This window comes from Gossypium hirsutum, chromosome A06, assembly GCF_007990345.1.
Source record: "Gossypium hirsutum isolate 1008001.06 chromosome A06, Gossypium_hirsutum_v2.1, whole genome shotgun sequence".
NCBI lineage: Eukaryota > Viridiplantae > Streptophyta > Magnoliopsida > Malvales > Malvaceae > Gossypium > Gossypium hirsutum.
In genome coordinates, this window is record NC_053429.1 from 109274430 (window position 1) to 109289020 (window position 14591).

The 14591-nt window shown below is 36.6% G+C and overlaps 1 non-coding gene across 1 annotated transcript; it reads right to left on the minus strand.

Moving 5' to 3' along the window:
* Window positions 1-1667: 1667 nt before the first annotated feature.
* On the minus strand, window positions 1668-1773 carry LOC121231060 (small nucleolar RNA R71). The gene has a single exon (XR_005929129.1). It is a non-coding gene; the product is annotated as a small nucleolar RNA R71 (small nucleolar RNA).
* Between the last annotated feature and the right edge of the window lie 12818 nt (window positions 1774-14591).

Genomic DNA, 14591 nt, shown 5'->3' on the forward strand with positions numbered 1-14591 from the left:
AGTACAAAACCACACGCTAGGAATTACTTGAAGGAAGCCAGACGATCCATCCCAAAAGCCGGAGCTACTCCAAGACTTAAGATCTCTCTTAGAATTCCTTCAGGGGTTTTAGAGTTTTCTTTATGTTTTGTTATTTTCATACTTTTGAGATGTACTCTTATTTTATTATGAGCTAAACCCCTTAGATACCTAGGGGGTGAAACCTATGATGGATCTTGTTTTTATTATCTGAACTGTATGATAAATACTTGATTTGTTCTTAATTATGTGTTCTTAATGCTTGAGTTAATATTTTGGGTATTGATTCATGATTTGATGTGCTTATGCAGAGGAGCAAAAGTCCCTGTCTAAGAGTAGATAGGGCATAATTAAGCGGAGTTGATCGAACGCCTAGAAATAGGGCTACGAGATTTTGCCAGATTAGGGTGAAACCTAATATGGGAGTCCATAGATCAATTTAATGCTTCCCTAGGGGTTTTAATTAAGAAAGAGATTTCAATTAAATCAACTGAGGGTTAGACGTTATTAGTCTCGAAAGAGATAATAATATAGGTTAGGGAGTCTCACGGATCAAGTCGAGTGAATAAATCGTCTGGTTCAGAGTCAGATAACAAGTGAAATCTAGGTGGATTCCTCCTTGGGTGTCGTCTTTATCAATTACTTTTCTTCAAGTCTTTTTTCCAAATTTTCTCTTTGCTTTAGTTTAATTAGTTAATTAGTTTAGTTAATCAGTTTAATAAACAAACCATCTTTATTTATAGGTTAAATAATAAAAAGATAGTTATTACTAGTACTTTTGGTTCCCTTGGGTACGATATCCCGGTCTTGCCATTACTATACTATTGTTCGATAGGTGCGCTTGCCTTTTCGTCTTGATAATAGTTAGTCTAAGTTTGATCTTCATTATAAATATTTATTACTTGTTACGAATCACGCGATCAAGTTTTTGGTGCCGTTGCCGGGGAACTAAGATATTAGGAACTCTCAATTTTTATTGCTTTAGCCATTTATTTTTCTTGCAATTTAATTTAATTTTTTTATTATTATTATTTATTAATTCACTTTTCTTTCTCTTGGTAGGTTTTTATAGTTTATGACTAGAAGAAACCCGTCGGGACCATTACTTTTTGAAGAAGAAATTAGTCGCACAGTTCGTAGAAACCAAAGAGAAATAAGGCGTAGCTTAAGATACACAGAGAACGAGCAAGAAGACAATACTCAACCTCCAACCGACAAGATGTCTGAAAACCAAGGCAATCAGCTACCTCCTACAATTGCGGCTAATCAAAATCCTCCTCCACGCACTATGTATGATTATGCTAAACCTTCTTTAATAGGAATTGAATCTAGCATAGTTAGACCAGATGTAGCTGCAAATACTTTTGAACTGAAACCTAACACAATTCAAATGATACAACAGTTTGTTCAGTTTGATGGTTTGCAGGATGAAGATCCCAACGCTCACTTAGCAAACTTTCTAGAATTTTATGATACGTTTAAAATCAATGGCGTTTCTGATGATGCTATTCGTCTTCGGTTATTTCCTTTGCTATTAAGGAACAAAGCTAAACAGTGGTTGAACTCGTTACCATGAGGGTCAATTACTACTTGGGAACAAATGACCTAAAAATTTTTACTAAAATACTTTCTGCCGGTTAAAACGGCTAAATTATATAATGATATCTCTTCTTTTGTGTAGATGGATTAAGAAACACTTTACGATGCATGGGAGAGATACAATGACTTATTGAGAAGGTGCCCTCACCATGGGTTACCGCTTTGGCTTCAAGTACAAACATTCTACAATGGTCTGAATCCCTCGACTCGGCAAATGGTTGACGTAGCTGCTGGCGAAACCATCAACAATAAAACACCAGAAGATGCGTATGAGTGTATAGAGGAGATGTCACTGAATAACTATCAGTGGCAAGTTATGAGGACAAAGCCAATGAAAATAGCCGGCGTTTATAACGTCGACTCAGTTTCTATCCTGTCAAATCAGGTAGAACTTCTCAATAAAAAGATTGATGGTTTACTTGGCTTTGCGTAGGCACATCCAGTAATAAGGTGTGACTCAAGTGGAGGAGGTGAGCGTACAGAATATCAATCCTTCAATCCTACAACCGAAGAGGAACAAGTCAACTATATGGGTAACAATAACTTTAGATCTAAAAATAACCCATACAGTAATACTTATAATGCAGGTTGGAGGAACTATCCAAATTTCTCCTGGGGTGGTCAAGGGAATCAAAAGCCACAAAATCCTCATGTTTTTCAACAGCCACAAAATCCTCATGTTTTTCAACAGCCACCTTATCAACAAGAGAAGAAACCAAACCTTGAGGAGATGCTCTCAAAATTCATATCAATGTCAGAAACCCATTTCAAAAATACCGAGACAGCACTTAAAAATCAACAAGCATCGATCCAAGGACTTGAGACTCAGATAGGCCAGCAATCCAAACTAATCTTCGAACGATCACAAGGTAGATTACCAAGTAATACTGAACCTAATCCAAGGGAACACCTCTGCGCAATTAGTACTCAAGATAAGGAAGGATTCATTGCACCTGAGCCAGAATTGATGCAAGAAACTGTGGTGAGCAAAGGTAAAAGTGAGATAAGTCATAACAAAACGGTGAATGAAGAATATAGACCTCGTATCCCATCCCCTAACGCGACAAGGAAAGACCGTTCAGATGAACAATTCAGTAAATTCCTCAAACTTTTGAAAAAATTACATATTAACTTACCATTTATTGAAGCTTTGTTGCAGATGCCAAATGCAATGAAATTTTTAAAAGAGCTTTTAGTAAATAAGTGGAGGTTGGACGAAGCGTCGCATGTGGAGCTAAACGCAGTCTTCGCAGCTATTCTACAGAATAAGCTACCCCACAAATTGAAAGATCCAGGGAGTTTTACAATCCCTTGCTTAATCGGTAGTTTAGATATAAGTAATGCATTAGCTGATTTAGGGGCTAGTATTAACGTCATGCCTTACAAAATGTATAAGCAACTAGGTCTTGGGAAACCTAAACAAACTAGGATGAGCATTCAATTGGCAGATAAAACTATAAGATTTCCTGGGGGTATTATTCAATATGTACTAGTGAAAGTAGATAAGTTCATATTTCCCGTTGATTTCATTGTTCTAGACATAGAAGAGGATAATAAACCCGTTTGATTTTAGGGAGGCCCTTTTTAGCAACTGCTAAAACAATTATTGATGTTGGCACAGGTGAGCTAACACTTCGTGTGGGAGACAAAACGATCACCCTTCAAGCTCGTAATTCTGGCATCACATCAAACATTGAAGGTAATAGTCCACACCAATCTACTAAAACTGACAATATGATGTTGCAAAAATTGAGCTTCAAATAAGTTCACTAGCCATGTTCCAGAAATGATAGAGGGCACATTCATGAAGAACGAAGGCTACGGATAGAGGAGATAGACGAATGACGAGTACACAAACCAAGAACACATGATAAACCGAAATTACGTCAAAACAAGGCCGACACCTCTCCAAATCAACTTAAGGTTGGCTATAAAGTCTTCTTAGATGCCGCATATCCTCACATTGTCACTACCACACCGAATGAGGAAATCACTCTTACGGTACTCAGTATTTTTCCATTCGGTACGGTGGAGGTGAGTCATCTCAGGTTCGGCACTTTTAAGGTAAACAACACTCGTTTAAAACCTTATTTTAATGAGACTGATAGCAGGAATGAGAAGTATAAACTCCTCAAACCACCCTGACCATTCACTAGAGAGGTAAGTCGAGCTTAGACTATAAATAAGCGCTTCTCGGGAGGCAACCGAGCACTAACATATTTTGATTTCTTTATTTTTAATTTCTAGCACTTTGAATCATTAACTTTATCTTTGAATTGCAAAGTTTTTCAGCACACATAGCCAGGCACACGGGCGTGCCTAAAGCCGTGACCAAACAGGGGAAGAGAAACAGCCATGCGATACGACTGTGTGGAAGCAGGACATGATTTCCCCAAAACATAGGATGCGATAAATCCCCATGGCTGTGTGACATGGCCGTGGGTGAACTTGATAGGTGAACACGGGCGTGGGAATAGAAAAACACAAGCGTGCCAGGGGCAAGGCTTGATTCTGTTTCTTTGACATGGGAGTGAGACATGCCCGTACTGTTAAGCCGTGGACAACAATACACGGGCGTGGTACCCTAACACACAGGCGTGGAAGAAGCTAACAAAGCTAGGCACGACCTTGCGACATGGCCGTGTGCCACACACGCCCCAGACACACGGGCGTTGGATAGTAGCCAGGCACGACCTAAATTACAAAATTTGAAAAACACGAGCTCACCTTCAGAGTACACGGGCATGGCCCTAGGCCGTGTGCACTTCCCTTATATAAGAAAATCACTGTTCATTTTCTTCTTCCTTTCAAAACCCTAGCCGAAATATCCCCTTCTCCACTCCCTAATCCCTATTCCGACCACCATTCCCCAGATTCTCACTTCCTCAACCCCCATACCACCCTAAACTCTAGTCCCCATGCATTAATACTCACTTTCCCTCCATTTTTCCTCCACACGGCTATACCCCCATGCCACACGCCCCTGCGCCACCCTACAGTAGCTTTTGGTTCACTTTCTCAACCTTGTTTTTCCAATTTGTGTTGCTACATTGGTATTCATTATGCCTTACATAGATATTGTTACTGTTACCAATTTGTTCTGAATAATTTAGGAATTTACTTTAGTATTTTCTACATTTGAACTGTTAAAGCTATTAAATAGCATATACTAGTTTTAGGATTCTTGCTTAACTACTGATGCATCTTTGATTCCAGTAAATGTTTCTGAATAGTCATATAAATTTTTCACCTCTCGCTTGATATCATTAAATGTTAACGCATCTTGGAACTACTGTCATAAGATTATATCAATGCTCATACATTTTCAGGTACATTATGTCATCATCGAGAGGCAAGAAGGTCGCAGTCCCATCTTTAAAAAGATGTAGGGGACCGGGTTCTTCCTTAGTACGAGCTATAGCCAAAGTTCGACACCCATTCATTGAGTTTTCGCAAGCTTCGCAGGAGGAGCTATTTTAGATACTACGCGCGCGACCCCTCACTATAGGTCGTTGCATCGATTAGGCTGCTGTGGAGCAAGACCAACTAGCTGATGCCATCCGCACCCTCCTATCCACAGACCCATGGGAACGGTTCTTCGCTATTATCGAACCCCACTTATTTAGAGCTAACTTTAGAATTATGCTCTACTTTTCATCTACAGGTAATGATGACAAACAATAACGACCCCAGCACCATTCAATTTTGATTAGGCGACTAGTTCACGCAATGAGTGTTCCAGAGTTTGGAGTCACTCTAGGACTTTACACCGATGAGTTTATGAAGGAGGAGGACATGAATGCACTACCACGCAATATCCACATTTCTCCCTTCTTGTGCTGGAAGGCTTTGGCACCACTCTCTTCAACCTACGACCCCAGCCACTCGAAGGCCTCAGCTCTTGTCCCTTCCCTAGGTTATCTCCATGCCATATTGGCACACACCTTGACCGGAAGGAGAGAGAGCATCAGCATCGTCAACACCTACGACGCCTACTATTTATGGTGCATGGCGAATGCACACGTGACTGCCTTGGCATACTTTATCGTCTTCGCCATTCACCATTAGACCGAGTGGCATCGGAAGGGAGTAATCTCTATCGGCCCTTACGTGACGCGTCTCACCAGACACTTCGGCCTCCTCAACACCGTGGCCCAGTCATCAGCGTTTACACTGATAGGTCAGATGTCCCCACAAAGCATCACGACTATGTTACACATGAGAATGATCGAGTGCCAACGTGGGATCGATCCTCCTCAGTACTATCTCACTCATGCCATTGACAAGGAGGATCTTGAGGACATTCTTGATGATTTCCCCCCACAGCACGAGAAGCCTTCTACCATGACACCAAGGGAGCGACCAGTTCATGTGGCTGCTTCATTGGCACACCTTTCCGACCGACTCACTCACTTCGAGCAGTATTGCACTACATTGTTCGAGATGATTCACGAGTGAGATTGGCGATGTAATAGACAGATGGATGACATGCAGGCCATGATGCAGTAGCTGTGCCAGCACTTTCACATCGCCACTCCAGCATCACCACCTGAGGGCCCCACTGACGAGGTTCATTGAATCCTCTTATCTTTTTATTTTTATTTTTATTTTTATTTTCATTTCAATTTTATTATTTTCTTTTGAAAGACATATCTATATTAGTAAAATTTTACCTTTTTCATTTTTCTGGTATTTCTAACAAGTAATCCCACTACGCTCTCTTCCACACCCACTCTTAATAAGCTCTTCATGATTCTACAGACTTCCTAGCAAAGCTGCTAGGAATATTTTACGGAATGAGGAAACAAATGGGGAACAATACCTCATGAGTGCCATGCTCAACGACCTAATTTCTTCATCTAGCCAAGAACAGTGGCAACTACCACCCTCCCCAAACAATCCAGCCTCAGAATCAAGCGCCGCATCCATATAACAGGGAGTTTAACCTCCTTCCCTCTTATGATTTTCTTTATTTTGAATAGTCTATCTTTGTACATTAAAGAAAATGTACATCTTAAGTGTGGGGGGTGAACATGAACATGATGCCTAATTTTTTGCATTATTCTCAAATCCCTGAATTTGTTCTTGTACTTAAATGATTTGTTATAATATTTATCGAATGAATTTTGATTGATCTATAATTATTGTTGATATGTCATGAATTAAACCATGGGAATTATGCATGATTATTTGATTATAGGACATTAGAGAATCGAGCATGATAAGTTGATATTTTGAGAACTAAATTTTTTTATTTTCCTAAATTGAGGTATTATCTTGAAATCTTAAGTATACAGGAATGACATCAAAAACCCAAATTTTTGGTGAGATTTTTGAGCCTTTTGAGCATATAGCTTTCTTTCTTGCTCACTTCTTTTGTGGTTTGAGTGTGTCAACATTGAGCTGTTATTCTAGAACTTACTTCGATTATACATGTCGAGATCACACGTATAATTTGATATACTGAGGTGATAAAGGCACTTAGGATTTAACCCACTTACTCCATAAAAAGCCTTCCCACATAATCAAACCCTTAGTGAACCCCCTTGAGCCTACTAACCCTTTTTATTGAGTAACCCTCATCATTAACCCATTAACCCATTATTGTTGAAATCCTCTTACTTAATTTACTTTTTTATCGAGATTAAATTTAATATTTTTACCTCACTATGTTTACCATTTTTTGTTACTAAATCATGAAGTATGATTTCTATATTGTATTAACTTGATTTGTTCTTAAAAAAAAAGAAAAAAAAAGAGAGCTCATGTAATATAGTTCTAGATATTTGTCTGTGATTCAATAATTAAGTTTTTGATAGTGGGGTAATATATTGTAACCTTTTTCTTTTAGCTTGTATCTATACCCGTAACCTAAACCCCGTTACAACCATGCAAAGACCTTTTGATTTGTGTATCATATCATTTACAAGTGGTGGATATTTGATTTTCATGCAAGCCTATGGTAATAACTTCTCATGTTAGACAATCGAGTGCTTAATCTTGAACCTTAAACACTTTGAGTGACTTAAGTGAATCTTTAGTGAGGATGTCATCTCTTGTATATTTAGAACTAAAGTTAATTACTTAGAGGAAGGAGATTACCTATGATTTTATTATCAAAATATTCGAATTAGATTGTTTGAGTCTTTTAATGCCCTTATAGTTGAATTCTCACAGTATGGTTTTTCGTGGAATAATTTGTAACATTATTAGTAATGATTATGTGATTGAAAGGAATGAATTCTAGCAGTAAATGAGAGTTTTGCTTGAGGACAAGCAAATGCTTAAGTGTGGGGGTATTTGATAAACGCTAAATTATACATATTTTTACCCCAAATACCTAGCATATTTATGGATGTTTATTACTAGATTTGTGGATTTTGGTTTTCTTAATCCGATTATTTCATGTTTTGCACTCAGGAGAGCATCAAGAGTCAAAAGGAGCCAAAAACAAGCCAAAAAGGGACAAAATGGACCAAATGGAGAAGATGACACGGCCTAAGCCTTGCCACACGGGTAGCTCACACGCCCGTGTCTTTCGAGGGTGTCAAATAAGGCTTTCACGATTCACACGTCCTGGCCATTGACCCACAGAGCCGTGTGCAATTTAACGGATCGAACACGACCTGGCAATCACGTCACAAGGCCGTGGCACACGGGCATGTCCCTTTTTCAAGGAGTTGTATTTTACAGGGAAAATGATACTTAGGGAGGAAGAAAGCCAATCCAAAGCCTATATAAACACCCTAAGTATAACTTAGAAGAGGGCTCCCTCTAGAACTTTTCTGGATTACAAAACCACACGCTGGGAATTACTTGAAGGAAGCCAGACGATCCATCCCAAAAGCCGGAGCTAATCCAAGACTGAAGATCTCTCTTAGAATTCCTTCAGGGGTTTTAGAGTTTTCTTTATGTTTTGTTATTTTCATACTTTTGAGATGTACTCTTATTTTATTATGAGCTAAACCCTTTAGATACCTAGGGGGTGAAACCTATGATGGATCTTGTTTTTATTATCTGAACTGTATGATAAATACTTGATTTGTTCTTAATTATGTGTTCTTAATGCTTGAGTTAATATTTTGGGTATTGATTCATGATTTGATGTGCTTATGCAGAGGAGCAAAAGTCCCTGTCTAAGAGTAGATAGGGCATAATTAAGCGGAGTTGATCAAATGCCTAGAAATAGGGTTACAAGATTTTGCCAGATTAGGGTGAAACCTAATATGGGAGTCCATAGATCGATTTACTGCTTCCCTAGGGGTTTTAATTAAGAAAGAGATTTCAATTAAATCAACTGAGGGTTAGACGTTATTAGTCTCGAAAGAGATAATAATATAGGTTAGGGAGTCTCACGTCAAGTCAAGTGAATGAATCGTCTGGTTCAGAGTCAGATAACAAGTAAAATCTAGGTGGATTCCTCCTTGGGTGTCGTCTTTATCAATTACTTTTCTTCAAGTCTTTTTTCCAAATTTTCTCTTTGCTTTAGTTTAATTAGTTAATTAGTTTAGTTAATCAGTTTAATAAACAACCCATCTTTATTTCTAGGTTAAATAATAAAAAGATAGTTATTACTAGTACTTTTGGTTCCCTTGGGTACGATATCCTTTTCTTGCCATTACTATACTATTGTTCGATAGGTGCGCTTGCCTTTTTATCGTGATAATAGTTAGTCTAGGTTTGATCTTCATTATAAATATTTATTACTTGTTACGAATCACGCGATCAAATACATAACTTTAGGCATATATAATAAGTGTACTTTTAGTGGTGTGTGCATGAAATGGTTAAATTTACTAAGACCAAATATATATATTTTAATGACTATAGTAGGTATGAATAGTCTTTACTGATTAATACTAAAAGAATTATATGGAAATGCATTATTATTAAGGTGAGGTTGTTTCATTTTGTATTAAATGGTAAAGCATGCAAGTTCAAATTGATTATTACCTCAGTCGCATATGTAGTGGTTTAAGATATGTATTATGGCTTATTAAGTTCTAAAAATGTGATTGTGATTTGGTGGCTATATGAATAATCACATAACTGGTATTAGAAGTATGTTTGACCATGTTGGCAATAGTTAATATAGTGTATATAAATGCATTGATGCAGTAAGCAACACGTTGAGTTTAGTTGCAACTTGTATATATGAGATGTATATGAATGTATGTCCTAAAATGTGAATTGATTTTATTTTAAATTATAAGTGAGTTTGACTTGAGTGAGTATAAATAAATGTTTGGAATTGAAATGTTGATCAGCAATGCCTCATAATCCTAATCCGACAAAGGATACGGACTAAGGGTGTTACACGCAGCGCACTAGCTAAACTTCCAATTTTCCTTAATAATTCCTTAAACGAACCTAAACCCAAATTCAGTACGAATTCAATCACTTAACCATTAAACCAGCCCCCAAGCATCCACTTATGAGTTTAAACCAATTGTTGAAATTATAACTATTTTATGAATCCAAACTAGTTAGATTCCTTACACTATATCCGTAACACACCTAACCCGTATCCGTCGTCGAACTAGGGTTAAAAAGCATTACTAGACATATCGAAACATTTAACATTCATTTCAAAATCATCATAGCATCATAGCCATTCATCAATACAGAGTCCCTTACATAGGTCAACGAGACCTTAAACATGCTTTTGAAAGGGGTCGGGTCTAAACCAAACACATACAAAATTTTTTGAAACTTAAACACTTTTTTAAAGTTATAAAGGTCACACACCCGTGTGAGCAGGCCGTGTGCCTCACATGGTATTAGACACTTCTGTGTGTCAAGGCCGTGGCAAAATAGGGCATACCTACTGACTTATCCACACGGCCACAAGACACACCCATGTGCCAGGCCATGTAAAAATTAGGGAGGTTACTGACTTAGGTCACACGGCCGATCACACGACTATTTGCCAGCCTGTGTGCCACACGCAACCAATAGACACACCCGTGTGTCTAGGCCGTGTCAAAACTGTAGGGTATACTGACTTTAAATCGTAGGGTACCCTAGGGGACAAATGGTCGTGTAACATAACTGTGTGTCGCCCACAGCTGAGACACATGCCTGTGTCTCGGCCCGTGTGATAAAAATAGGCTATTTACAGAGCCAAATTGCCACCCAAAAAGGGTCATCCCTACAAGCATAAAACAAAGCATATTTTGTTCCAATTCTCAACCAATTTTCAATCAAAACATACACCATTCATGTCATATCATTATCAAAAAATTTCATGCTCAATATAAAAACCAAAACATATCAAATCTTAAATCAAATTCATACTAAATATGAATTTCATAACCTCAATTCATTTCATTCAATCTCATGCCAAAATATTACCAAATTCCAAAATAGGCACATACCACAACTTACCAAAATTGGCTATTTAATTTGGTCATTCAAGAGTGCATCAAAACATACATTTTTGAACACAAAACATATACCAAACTTGTGACGCCCCTAATTTGACCCTAGTCGAAAGTGGTTTTGGAACCCCAAAACCGAGTCACAAAAATAATTAGATGTTATATTCTGTGCTTATTGTATGTGGAATTTGTATGTGTGAATATTTCGTGCCTTGATTTTATCAATTAGGTGTTAATTTATAAGAAAGGACCCATGTGATAAGACTTGAAAATGTGATAGGTGAAATTTAAAGTGGCCAAATAATGCATGAGTTATTGACATGAGGGACTTGCATGTCAAATGGACCACTTTTAATTTAGTGGCCGGCCATAATGATGGTTGATAGATATTATATGCATTTTATTTTAGCATGATAATAGTTAATGGCTTTATTTTATGAAAGAAAGAATAATTAAAAGAAGGAAAGAGTGATAGAAACAAGGTATGTTCATCTTTCTTTTCCCCATTGCCGTAACTAGTGAAATAAAAAAAGAGAAGAAGAAGCCAAGGCATTCGGCCATGGTTATTTCATAAATCAAAGGTATGTTAATGTGATTTTTATGTAATTGTTTATGAAATTAAATTGATAAGTGTATTGTATAGTTAACCCATGGTTTAAATTCATGAATTATTGAACATATGTGCATTCGGCAATTTCTTAAATTGTGATAATTTGATAGCTTTTGGAAGGTGTTGTTTAGATGTTAAATTTGCTTGTATAATGGCCGAATGAGTGTAATGTTAATGAATTGATGGAGTTGTGAGTGTATAAATTTCCTTAGTTGAGGCAAAGCATGTATTCGGCCATGTGAGTAAAATGTTAGATTTTGAACTTTTGAAGTTTTAAATTATAAATGATTATTAGATGAGCACTAAGCTTGTTAATCTTTGTTTGTGAAGTTGTCAATTGATATCTTAATTAGGGAATTGAATATTGTTTATAATTTGAGGTTATTGAAAGTCGAATTAGATGATAAATAACGATCGGCTATTGTGTTTATGTGAATATATATATATGCTGAATGTAGTCTTGGATAAGTAAATTTTGATGTATTATATTGGTAACATGGTTTTGCCGATTGTGAAAATGTGATAAAGGTGCCAAGAAATAATTTAGTAAAGTAAATTGAAATGAAGTTTTGCTGAATGTGTTTATTGGTGTGTGAAAATTTGAATTGTAACGTTAAATCGTTAGTATGTGTTCTATGATTTCCGAATGTGAATTAAGGTAAATAATGTGGAGAAGGGTGAGTTGAGTTGTAAAATTTATGTATATGAATTAGTGGTTAATGAACAATCGGTCAAAGTGGTTAATATGCATTTGTATATGTTATAATGGCCGATTGTAATCAAGAATAAAGATGTGAATGAATGGTTGTTAATGAGTTGTCGTATGTTTCTTATTAAGAAAAATTATTAATGTTTGAATCTAAATAAATTAGTTAAGTAATTAAACAAACCAATTTATTTTACCTAGCTCAAGAGCGAAAGGAACTTAACTCGGAAAAGGGAAAAGCGAAACAAATGGAATAGTCGATTCGTAGTTGTCCGACGACATTTAAGGTAAGTTCTTAAGTATTTGAGTTTGATTCCTTTGTAAGTATTAAGTTTTAAAACGGGATGAATATGAATTATGTATATACGTTAAGGTCAATGACTTTTCTAAATGACGGCATATATGATATTATGTTTTAAATATGTGAATGAGAACTTTACAGAGTAAATTGTATAAATCTGCTAGGGACAGCAGCAGTAGCGTGTTTTGGAAAAATTACCATAAATTGTGGGAGTTGAGTTAAAAGCTGGATAAATTATGTAATTAAAGCTTGACGAGTCTAGTTTCGTATAAAAGAAATCGTGTAAGTAAAGGGGCTGCCGATAATAAGATTTTCAAAGTTGTGTGAGACAGAGTCAGAATGGCTCCGAAATCCTCTGTTCAGTATTTGGAAAATCATTATAAATCGTACAAAAATGATTATAAGATAAAATTTTATGCTTAGACTCCTTAATGAGTCTAGTTTCAAAAAAAAAACAAAAACATATTTTGAATTCTGTACAATGAGAAATTAAATTCTTAGTGAAGAGTAGTCAGAGTAGTCAAGCAGTAAAATAGGGGAAACTTTAAGAAAAATCTGGTATTGATTGGCTGAACCTAAAATTCTGAAAAATTTATGGATGAAAGATATATGAGTCTATATTCAGGTAAAATAAACGGCAAGTGATTTGAAGTCTTGTAGCTCCGATTATAAATAATTTAGTGACCATTTCTCAGGAAAACAGCTCGTAGTGAATATGTGATTTTGTTGTAAACATGGATAAAACTTGTTTTAGTTGCTCATAAGCTATTGATTAAACCCATACTTGAATTCTAAATCGTGATATTGTAAGTTTATGAGTATTCGAATATGAAATGATAGTATGGCGTAAAATTGAATTATTCATTGGAAAGTGTATATATGTGATAAGGCCTAATGGCCGATGTGATGAATGTGAAAGTGTATATATGTGATAAGGCCGAATGCCTAATGTGATGAATGTGAAAGTGTATATATGTGATAGGGCCGAGTGGCCAACGTGATGGATGTGAAAGTGTATAAATGTGATAAGTCCCGAAGGGCATTTGTGTCAGTACTATATCCGGGTTAAAACCCCGCAGGCTTTATGCGAGAATATTATCACTGATTAATGTCCGTAAGCTTCGTGCTCGTACTATATCCGAACTCTAAAGACCTGATAACTTCGTGTGGAGATTACGTCCAAGCTAAAGGTCTCACCGATAATCCGAGTAGAGGTTAAAGCTATAAGACTTCGTAATAAGAATTGCTTATAAATATATTCAATGCGAAAGGTTAAACAGGTATGTACTCCAAGTTTATATGTGAGCTTGATTTGCACTAAATCATAAGGTAGTTATGTGATGCATACGAGAGCAATCTATGAGACTATTCCTATGATGATGTGACATCGGATCAGTGTGAGAGGTTATGTGAAATCATACGATATATCTATGTCACATGAGCTCACTTTTATGTGAAAGTTTATCTGCATATTGTATATGATGAGATGTGCATATTCGGTAAAGGGATGGTATGCCCGAAGGAAGAGTGAAATAAAAATACAAACAACTATGTTATAATTTGATTGTTATCTGTTGACACTGCTTAAAACTTACTAAGCATTGTAATGCTTACTCTGTTTACTCTGTTTCCTCTGTTTTATAGATCTCATTGCGAAGCTACAGGCTCGGGGATCGTCAGCAACTAGTCACACTATCACTATCCACTGTTTGGTACTGTTACGTTTTGGATTATCTTATGGCATGTATAGAATAGACTAGTGGCGGAAGAATATTTTTGGTTAATGTATATAAGCCATGCGAAAATGGCATCTTTTGAATGTTTACTTAGAGAAGTTTAAATTTTATCCCTGGCTGTGCTTAGTACTTATTTAAATGAATGATCTTTATTTCAAGAAAAAGTTCAAAATTTTACTGTTCTGACATGAGTTACAAGTCCGGTAATGCCCCTTGCCTATTCCGGCGATGGTTACGGGAT